This window comes from Podarcis gaigeae (genome assembly GCF_964106915.1).
Source record: "Podarcis gaigeae genome assembly, chromosome: 8".
Taxonomy (NCBI): Eukaryota; Metazoa; Chordata; class Lepidosauria; order Squamata; family Lacertidae; genus Podarcis; species Podarcis gaigeae.
This window is the reverse complement of record NC_139684.1, coordinates 81,482,942-81,493,753: the sequence shown is the minus strand read 5'-3', so window position 1 is coordinate 81,493,753 and position 10,812 is coordinate 81,482,942. Positions and strand designations below refer to the sequence as shown.

Here is a 10,812-nt window from a genome sequence, read left to right as displayed (position 1 = left end):
GGAAGGTAAACAATGTTTCCGTGTGCGGCTCTGGTTTGCCAGAAGCGGCTTAGTCATGCTGACCACATGACCCGGAAGCTGTACGCTGGCTCCCTCGGCCAATAAAGCGAGATGAGCGCTGCAACCCCAGAGTCAGCCACGACTGGACCTAATGGTCAGGGTTCCCTTTACCTTTAATCCATTATTTAACTGATTTTTAGTACAGTGATACCTTGGTTTATGAACTTAATCCGTTCCGGAAGTCCATTCTTAAACTGAAACTGTTCTTAAACCGAGGTGCGCTTTCCCTAATTAGGCCTCCCGGTGCCCTGCCACCGTTCAGATTCCATTCTTAGACCGAGGTAAAGTTCTCAAACTGGCACACTATTTTCGGTTTTGCGGAGTTTGTAAACCGAATCGTTCTTAAACAGGACTGTTCTTAAACCGTTTGGCATCCATTCCTTGCACTGCCGCTTTAACATCTCTTCATGTAACAAATAAGTTTTTTTAATGTGTCTTATCGATTAAGCCATAGAGATAAGTGGGTACACAAACTTACTGCCTTGGGTGGAGATACACAGCAGTCAAAGTGGGTGGAAGAGTTCATCCAGAACTTGCAGGGTTGCTGCTTTGTCCCATTCAGAGATTGCAAAACCCACTTACAGTTTGTCTAGTCATGGATGTGGAACTTGTGACTTCCCTGCTTCTGTCAGCCAGCAGTGCTAGTAGTCAGGAATGAGTTGTAGTCCAACAGCATCTGGAAAAACGACAGGTTCCTCACTCCTCAAGGTGTTATCATTTGGAAAATTCCAAAATCTGCTTTAGGGGGGAACTTTTATTAGCCCAAACAAAACGTTATGAAACAGTGTGCAGAACTCTCACAGACACAACTGGAAATCTGCAAAGCATCAAACAGAGACTGTGACAAAATGCTGGCTCTGTGTCTCTTGGAGACAAATGGTGGGATATAAATAAGCAAATAAATAAAATGGCTCCAACAATAATCAACATTTTTTTCTTACTCCTTCCTGTCCCCATTTTGCTTACCATGTGGCCTGATTAAGAGTTCTGGATAACTTTGACACTTAACACTTACTATGAATTTAAACACCTGTTAAGATACCGTAACTAAATTTTGCACTCAACTAAGGAGCTAGTTTTCACCTGTGTTTGGACACAATTTATCAACATAGCAGACTGAATCTCTCAAAACTGCATTGATCTTAATCAAATATTGCATGATGGTTCCTGAGATCAAGGAGCAGGTTTCCTCCATATGTTTGCAAACAACTGGACAACATTTCAAACCTTTCAATACTGCACTGATTTTAACCACTGATTTCAAAACTGCACTGATTTTGTTTTTTTTTTTTAGAATTCCTGAACAAGGCTGCAAGGAAGAACATAAGAAGAAAGCCCTGTCGGATCAGGTTAAAGGACCATCTAGTCTGGCAACCTGTTCTCACAGTGGGCAACCGGATCCTATGGGAAGCCAACAAGAGATCATATGGGTGACAGCATTTTTTCCCAGAATTTGTACTGCTTCCATCACAGGAGAGACCACCTAGCTATCATGGCTGGCTGCGAAGCACAAAGATGCTAGAGTTATGACGTGGCAGAATGGACTGTAGCACTCTAGGCTGCTGCTGCCAGATCACATTTTTAATGCTCGCCTGCTTGGAAAATTCCCTTCAAGTAGAAACTATCATAATAGGGATGATCTGGGACAGAACAGTAATTGCTTAGCTCCTCCCCAAAAAACTTGCAGGTATCTTTCTTAAACATAGGGAGGCACTGAGAATGTGAGCCGCTCTCAACGGCCTGAACCAATCCATTCTACCACTTATATAACAACAACAACAACAACAACAACAACAATTTATTATTTATACCCCGCCCATCTGGCTGAGTTTCCCCAGCCACTCTGGGTGGCTCCCAATCGATTGTTAAAAACAATACAGCATTAAATATTAAAAACTTCCCTAAACAGGGCTGCCTTCAGATGTCTTTGAAAAATAGGACAGCTGCTTATTTCCTTGACATCAGATGGGAGGGCGTTCCACAGGGTGGGTGCCACTACCGAGAAGGCCCTCTGTCTGGTTCCCTGTAACTTCACTTCTCGCAATGAAGGAACCGCCAGAAGGCCCTCGGAACTGGACCTCAGAGTCTGGGCTCAATGATGGGGGTGGAGACGCTCCTTCAGGTATACAGGACTGAGGCCCTTTAGAGCTTTAAAGGTCAGCACCAACACTTTCAATTGTGCTTGGAAACGTACTGGAAGTCAATGCAGATCTCTCAGGACCGGTGTTATACTGTATGGTCCCGGTAGCCACTCCCAGTCACCAGTCTAGCTGCCGCATTCTGGATTAATTGTAGTTTCCGGGTCACCTTCAAAGGTAGCCCCACGTAGAGCACATTGCAGTAGTCCAAGTGGGAGATAACTAAAGCAAGCACCACTCTGGTGAGACAGTCTGCAGGCAGGTAGGGTCTCAGCCTGCGTACTAGATGGAGCTGATAAACAGCTGCCCTGGACACAGAATTAACCTGCGCCTCCATGGACAGCTGCGAGTCCAGAATGACTCCCAGGCTGTGCACCTGGTCCTTAAGGGGCACAGTTACCCCATTCAGGACCAGGGAGTCCCCCACACCCACCCGCCCCCTGTCCCCCCAAAACAGTACTTCTGTCTTGTCAGGATTCAACCTCAATTTGTTAGCCGCCATCCATCCTCCAACCGCCTCCAAGCACTTACACAGGACATTCACCACCTTCACTGGTTCTACTGTGTGTGTAGAGCAAGCCTGATCCCCCCATTTTAAACAGGGAACTATTACAGAATGTCTTGACCAAGGCCACATAGATTTTGAGCCAGTGGCAGCGCTGAGACAGAAACTGCATCCAAATACATCTTTCTGTTTGCTGGACTACTCTGGCTGAAATGCCTAGATTTTAATATGCTGTACATTGCCCTGGGATTGTTGGATAAAGAGCGGTATATAAATAGAAGAAGAAGAAAGAAGGAGAAGAAGAAGAAGATATGTTGCATACAGCCACCTTACAAGTGAGCATTTGGCATGGGGCCACTTTGTCTTTTTAGACCTTGCATCTGACTAGCTTAATTTTCTTTAAAATTAAAATGTGCCAGTCCTCTGGGCAATGAAGTAAACACTGCAGCGAGGATGATAGGATGCTCCTAAAAGGATGCTCAGGCATCATTCAGGAATTAATCTCTTAAAATTACTTTATTTTCCTGATGCTAATGTGTGGAATGCTATTATGTGTAATTACTGTGCCCATAATCTCTCTTTGTCACCTTCTCCCTTCCTCTTGCATACTCTTCCTACCTGCCCATTTCTTAGACACCAGGATAACGTTGGCTTGGGGAGTCACTGGGTGGTTGAGAAAGAGCCTTGGGTTCCTGCACGGGAATGGGTGTGCTTTCAGGCTGAAGCAAGGAAGCTAGTGGCTAGCTTGGAGGGACTTGTGTGGTGTGTGACTTAAGGTTCCCAGAAAAATGATTTCCTTGCTGGGTTAGTTGGGGAATAACCTGTGCCGAGCCACACAGCATCCTGCCTCTGTTTGCTGCAGTCTGTGGGCTCAAGAGACAATTAGAGGAGAGTGAGACACAACAGCAATAGCACTCCCCTATTTGTGAGCTTCAGCTACCAGTATTCAGACTCATGCTGCCTCTTATTCTGGATGTAGTATTACAGAGCTTCCAGGCCTTTGTACTCTTGAGATTTGGCTGTCTCTTAACTCAGGGATGGGGAAACCTGTGGCCTTCCAGATATTGTGGGACAACCACTCCCACCTTCCCTGGCTGTTGGCCATGCTGTCTGGGATTGATGGGAGTTGGGTCCAAAAGTAACTGATGTTCACAGGCATACCCTCCAACACTTAGAAGCCAAAATCTAGGACGCCAGATTCAACTTTTTTATCGCAAGAGTTTGGGGTGCTGTGATCTCATGCTCATTTCACTTTTTTTCAAGTGGAAATTGAGCGAGGTCACAGCAAGCAAAATGGCCACCATTCTCCCATGATTTAAAAAAAATAGGATTTCTCTTTCTTCTGGGACACTTGTGGGTATACACAGGTCCCTCATCACTGCCTCAGTTAATATGAAATGGGGTGTAATCCTAAAGATATATACCTGGATATAAGCTCCATTGAACTCGATGGTGCTTGCTTCTGAGTACACACATGGAAGACTGTACTGTAAATCCAATTAAGTAAAACACAGCTCATTAGATTGTTTCCTTTAGGGCAAGTCTGCAATTCATCTTTTAAAATTGACTTAGGAGTTCAAACATCCGACACACCCACTTGGTGCATCCTTCAATGGAAACATAAATCATGCTAATAAAATTCCAAACAGTTCTTATAATCTTAGAATCATCCATTGTCCTTAAGCAAATTACCTTTCCTGAGGTGCATCACAATTGCTTGCAAATTTGGCCCAGTCGGATTTGAATACTGTTATGTGCTCTCCCCACTTTCCTGAGATGTGATATGTTCTGAGAAAACACTACTTGGGTTTGGCTTCCTATGGAGGAGAGACAAGTGGAGATGGATGCTGTTTTTGTAATATTTGATTCATTTAGAAATCTACAGTAGCGACTACTACAATGAATGAGAGAGCCTCGTCTGGCTGGAGAAGTAGGGGAGAGCTTAAGGAGCTTTGAATAGGGTGGCCAGGTGACAAAGAGGTCATGTTCACTATTCATGTAGAAGAGAGAATTCCAGCAGGTATATAGCGCATGACGAGCTGCACTGGATGAAATTATCTCTTCTATGCGACAATTAAAGGTGCAGGAGCCCCATCCATATCACTATTAAAGGTGAAGGAGCCCTGTTCATTTTTTGGCATCTGTCCACTCTAGCTTTGACTGTTTGGCCAGTGAAGGAGAATGCTTTACAAGTGACTGGGAGAACTGATCCTGATGGATACTAGCATGGCTTGCTTATTTGCAAATTAACAATCCAGTATAGTGGTACCTCAGGTTAAGTACTTAATTCGTTCCGGATGTCTGATCTTAACCTGAAACTGTTCTTAACCTGAAGCACCACTTTAGCTAACCGGGGCCTCCTGCTGCTGCTGCGCCGCCGGAGCACGATTTCTGTTCTCATCCTGAAGCAAAGTTCTTAACCCGAGGTACTATTTATGGGTTAGCGGAGTCTGTAACCTGAAGCGTATGTAGCCTGAAGCGTATGTAACCTGAGGTACCACTGTACAACCGCATTTAACTTGTGCATTTTCAAATTACCTGGTTGGAGGCTGGTGGGTTGAAATCAAACAATTTAAATGCTGGAAGGTGGAGCGCTTAAAAGCTCTTTTGGCACTGGGTTTTCCCAGTGCGGAAGGAGCTTTTAAGCTCTCTGCCTTGCTTGCCAGACTCTGGGATGCTCTTGCAGGAACTTGCATGACTCTGCAAGATCTCGTGGGAGCATCCCAGAACCTTACAAACAAAGCAGAAACCTTAAAAAACTATTTTTCTTGTTTGCGGGGTGTGCGTGTGGGTGCAAGGCCCTCTTAGCACACCAACTCTGGGAAAATAAGGCTGTTTACTTGGGAGGAGGGCTGTCATTACACCAATCAGGCCATTGTTCTGTCTAGCATAGTCTTGTGTGCTCTGATTGGCATGACTGTCCCAGGTAGACTTTGTCGGGAATTCAAGCCCATATCAGGAGAAACTGGCAACAATCCCATGCACCCGGCTTGATTCCCTGTTGACCTCCCTGGCTGCATTCCCAGCAAGCACAGGCAAGGTCTCGATAGGCGATTCTTCTCAAACGTGAGAAGAACACGCCCCCTCTTTCCTGCCCCCCTGGCAGGGGAAAGAGATAGACAGAAACGTATTTACATGCCTTTATTTCTGTCTTTGCAACGTTACAAAAAACAGGACTGCTCTCTTCAAACTCCAGCAGTGTAGAAACAAAACCCTTCCTGTACTTCCTGGACAGGAACAAACGGAAGAGCTCATATTACACTCTGAGCTAATTCCGGTGCTTCGCACTGTGAAATGACTGTCCCTCTGTTTCCCATGGGCAGTCCCAACATTCCCGTCATGTTTACTTTTCAAGCTAGCACTTTGCAGCTGCATTGCTTTCATATCGTAACAGACTTTCCAACCCTCGTTACAGAGATCTATCAGGTGGAGTTGTCAGGAATTGAAACTTCCGAGTACGAAACATAGGTTTTACGACAGTGGTGGGGAACATCCAGCCCCCCCCAAGGCAAATTAAGTCTGGCAGGTATCCTAATTAGGCTCACAAGGCAGTTTTCCCCAAACCGTGCCAGCCTGCTCCCATACCTGCCATTACCAGGTATGTGTGACACCAGGTGTGGGGCAGGTGAAGACACAACTGCAAAGGAGCTAGCTCTGCTGGAATCATCTGGTTCTGAAGCATGGGCAAGAGAAATGTGAAGGGAAAGACTTCCTTTGCTCTTGAAGTTTGAAAACAAACCATGAGGTCTGCAGCACCTGCCGCCTATCAGCTGCACATGTTGATTTCAAACATCAAGGGCAAAGGAAGGGTTTTTCAAGCTGGTCTGCAAAGGAAAACACTTCACCTGACACCAGGGCAACAGCCAGTGACTGACAGGTAGGGAGTCCCGCCTCCTGCCAAATTGACCCACAGCTGTTGGGCGATATGTCGCTGGACCCAGATCCTCATCCCTGCTTTACGAATAAGCTGTGTGTGCTCCACTCAGGAGATTAGAGTGTGTTGCAAGTGCAGTGACTGAGGTGTGCCCAGTCAGAGATGAGGATGTGTGTGGAGTGTATTATATGCAGGTGATTCAATCTGTAACACCTGCATATATTATATAACCAGGGCCACCTGCGGTTCATAGGACTCCAGAATAAGGAAGTGCATACCCTCAAGGATTTTTCCAATGAAAATAGGAATGTCCTAAGGAAAAGCTGTGGGTTAAACCACGGAGCCTAGAACTTGCCAATCAGAAGGTCGGTAGTTCGAATCCCCGCGACAGGGTGAGCTCCCGTTGCTCGGTCCCTGCTCCTGCCCACCTAGCAGTTCGAAAGCACGTCAAAGTGCAAATAGATAAATAGGTACCGCTCTGGTGGGAAGGTAAATGGCGTTTCTGTGCACTGCTTTGGTTCGCCAGAAGCGGCTTAGTCATGCTGGCCACATGACCCGGAAGCTGTACGCCGGCTCCCTCGGCCAATAAAGCGAGATGAGCGCCGCAACCCCAGAGTTGGTCACGACTGGACCTAATGGTCAGGGGTCCCTTTACCTTTAAGGAAAAGCAGGACATTCCAGCATCAAACCAGAAACCAGGACAAGCTTCTCTAAATCAGGGAAATCCCTGGAAAATAGGGACACTTGAGAGGGTCAGGAAGTGCTGATGTTCACTTTGTGTTTGCTTGATGTAATTTATAGGAAAGTTTCCCTGACCAAAGGAATTCAAGCACCCAGAAATATTTCCCCCTACTAGACTAGACATTACATAGGAGATGTATTCATCAAACTCCAGTCTTGTTTGCTTTTTTTTAAAAAAATAACTGAATAACAACCTTGGCGTTTGCAGCATAGGTTGGAGGGACTGCTTAGCAATTTTCCTTTCTGGCATTTTTTCACTCAGAACCTGCTGCCTCACATTTTAAAGATACAGAATAAACCTTATCTCCCCAGCACTCCCCAGCTGCTGAGAGAAAAGTAGTGTAGGAAAGAATAATTGTGCATGAACAAATGGTGGAAATGGTTGGGCAGCCCCTCACCTTTCATTTTCACTGCTCCTGAATGCAGCCTCCGAGGTTCCTATTCATAAAATGAATTTTCAGAACAGATTCATGTGTCTCCAAGTGTAATGGCTCGCTGATTCACTCAGGGAGCTTCCAGAGCATCACTATTTTTTGGTGGTATTCAATCACATCCTGGTGAACTCAGGCTACACAATGAAAGCTGATTATTGGGGCTGTTCCAAAAGATTGGACATTTTCTGCTAAGAGAAGTGATTGGAAAATGGCACTGGAAAGTGTGAGACAATGCTTGGTGCGACATTGTCTAACCTCCCCGCAAACAAATCAGCATAAATGCTTGTGAATAGCTGGCGTCATCTAATCTCTCCACAAAGAGTAAACAGGAGTGTGTACACAGGACACCAGAGAGGACTGGACACTGTAGTGTGCCCTTGAGTGGCACAATCTCATGCTTTGTGCTTGACTTGTTGTGGCACACTTGCCACAGACTTTGGCCACCACTGAGCATAGGGCTTGTTCAATGGCAGATTTCCTGATGGATTCTCATGTGACCTGCTCTGGCCTGTGAAATTAAAAATGGTTTTTTGCTGTGTGTTTAATTGTTTTGTAGTACATCCCTGACTTGGCTGGTGCTCAGTAGTGGCGCTAGTGCACAGGCTAAATCACTGCTTGACCTTCTGATGACCCTGTCAGTTCAAATCCCGCTTTGAGCTCCAGTCCTGATAATTGACGAAAACGGCAGATGAAGGGCTAGTGTAGCTGACGATTCATGAATGGAATAAAATACTTAAATAAAACTCACTTAATTAGAAATATTTGTCAATTTCTTAATCGCAAAGCTCTCTGAGCAGCATACATGATGAAATTGTTGACAGAACATGGCTAAAATCCACGGCTGTTAAAAGAAACAAACCCAAATAAACACAAACTATTAATCAATAAAACACAGATAAACTTCTAATAAAACAAAACAAATATAGATAACTGAATTTTATGTGTGGGCAGGCTTGCTGAAAAAAACAAAACGGTTTCTGCAGTCGTCTAAAGTTATAGAGTAAAGGCACCTGCCTAAGGCAAGGAGTTTGAAAAAGGCTAACAGATGCAACAAACTCTGATACAGAATGATTAAATGCATACCTTGACTAAACTAATAAAAACACGTGACAAAGGGAAAGGGGAAGTGTTTCCAGGGAGAAAAGGCATTGCAAGGATTGCAGACAATGCTAGTCATGGAAATGTTTTGTCGGTTCTTGGCTCCGAGTAGGAGTGTGACAAATATCTTATTAATGCTAATCATTCATAGTGCAGACAATGCTTTGTTTATTTAGCAAAAATGATATCCTGCCTTTCAGAGAGAGAGAAATCCTCTTAAGACAACAAACAAATATATATAAACTAAGGAAGCCTCCAGACTATCACTATTTTGCAGGAGGGAATCAAGCACATATTGGAAATTTAGGTTTGCAAAATTAAAAAGGATTGAAGTGCTCTGTCAATCTAGTGCAATGGAAGAACTTTATGTTATTATTTATTAAATTTGTATACAGTGGTACCTTGGTTTACAAACTTATTCTGTTCCGGAAGTCCGTTCTTAAACCAACGCGTTCTTAAACCAAGGCGTGGTTTCCCATAGCAGTGGGGGACTCAATTTACAAATGGAACGCACTCAACAGGACGCGAAACATGTTCTTATTCCTAGGCAAAGTTCCCAAACCAAAACACCTACTTCCGGGTTTGCAGCGTTCTTAATCCAAGTTGTTCATAAACTAAGCTGTTCTTAAACCAAGGTACCACTGTACTGCCCTTCACCTGAAGATCACAATGCAAATGCCTCTTTGAAGAGAAACGTTTTTGCCGGCGCCTAAAGATGCATAATGAAGGTGCCAGGCAAACATCCCTTGGTAAAGCATTCCACAATCGAGGAGCCACCACAGAAAAGGGCCATTCTTGTGCTGCCACCCTCTGCACCTCTCTGAACGGGGCACACCAAGAAGGGGCTCAGATGATGATCTCATGTTCCAGGTTGGATCATATGGAGAGAGGTGGTCCTTAAGGAATTGCAGTCCTGAGCCGTTTAAGGCTTTATAGGTCAAAACAAGCACTTTGAATTGGGCCCGGAAACTATTTGGCAGCCAGTGCTGTCAGGCCAGGATCGGTGTCATATGCCCAAACTATCTTGTCCTGGTAAACCACCTGGCCCACTCCTTCAGAGAGAGTGTAACCCCCTCAAGAGCTGGCAACCTTTCATCCATCCGGTCTAGGGAACCACCCGCTAAGAGTGCCTCAGTTTTATCTGGATTGAGCTTCAGTTTGTTGGCTCTCATCCAGTCCATTACTCAGGCAAGACATCAACCCAGTACTGCCCCACCTGTGGATTTAAAGGAGAAGTAGAGCTGTGTGTCATCACCATATTGCTGACAACATACTCTGGATAACCCCACTCAGCAATTTCATGTAGATGTTGAACAGTATAGGAGATAAAATTGAATGCTGAGGAAGCCCACACTGAAGGATCCACAGGGCCGAAGAGCACTTCTGAAGCATCGCCCTCTTGGAATGGCCATCCAAGGAGGACCAGAACCACTGCAAAGCTTACCTCCAACTCAGATAGCTGCTCCAGAGGGTACCATGGTCGATGGTATCAAAAGTTGCTGAGAGGTTGAAGAAGAAATGGAATAAATGGTGGAATGTTCTGTCCCATGAGACCAGGGCCCTGCAGGATTTAACTTCCTTCCACAGGGCCTGTAAGAGCTATTCCGCCTGGCTTTCAATTTGAACTTAGCCTGATCTTTTATTCCCCTCCCTTCCCCTTTTTATGAAGATTACCCGCTCTGGGATCCCCAGCTAATTCTCCCCTGGTCTCCTTGCTGGCCCAAATAGGACTAATTTAGCCAGCTAGCCCTGGTGATCATCCAATGTTTATTGGATGGATTTCCCCCCAAAATTGATTTTTGAATTCTGAATTTATTGTTATTCACATTTTATACTGTATTTTATGCTGTTTTTTGTTGCATCAATTAAGTGTTTTAAATTTGTTTTTTATAAGAAAAATTAACAGTGGCACATTTCCCCCGTCTCTCTCCCAAAAGAGCTCATCATACAGGCTGACCAAAG

General features: G+C 44.8%; 2 long non-coding RNA genes across 3 annotated transcripts in view; both read right to left on the bottom strand.

The window, feature by feature from the left end:
- Positions 1-464: 464 nt before the first annotated feature.
- Positions 465-4,226, bottom strand: LOC310851860. 2 transcript variants are annotated; one of them, XR_014567890.1, is made up of 3 exons: positions 4,128-4,226; positions 3,322-3,573; positions 465-795 (listed from the first exon to the last, which is right to left on the bottom strand). It is a non-coding gene; the product is annotated as an uncharacterized lncRNA (long non-coding RNA). The 2 variants fall into 2 exon arrangements; XR_014567891.1 differs by lacking the exon at positions 4,128-4,226 and having other exon boundaries at positions 3,322-3,996.
- Positions 4,227-4,252: 26 nt separating this feature from the next.
- Positions 4,253-10,812, bottom strand: part of LOC310851834 — a 16,910-nt gene continuing 10,350 nt past the window's right edge. Inside the window, exons 4-5 of the long non-coding RNA XR_014567858.1 lie at positions 8,501-8,593; positions 4,253-4,520 (exon numbers count right to left, since the gene is read on the bottom strand). This is a non-coding gene — a long non-coding RNA (uncharacterized lncRNA). The remainder of the gene's footprint in view (positions 4,521-8,500; positions 8,594-10,812) is intronic.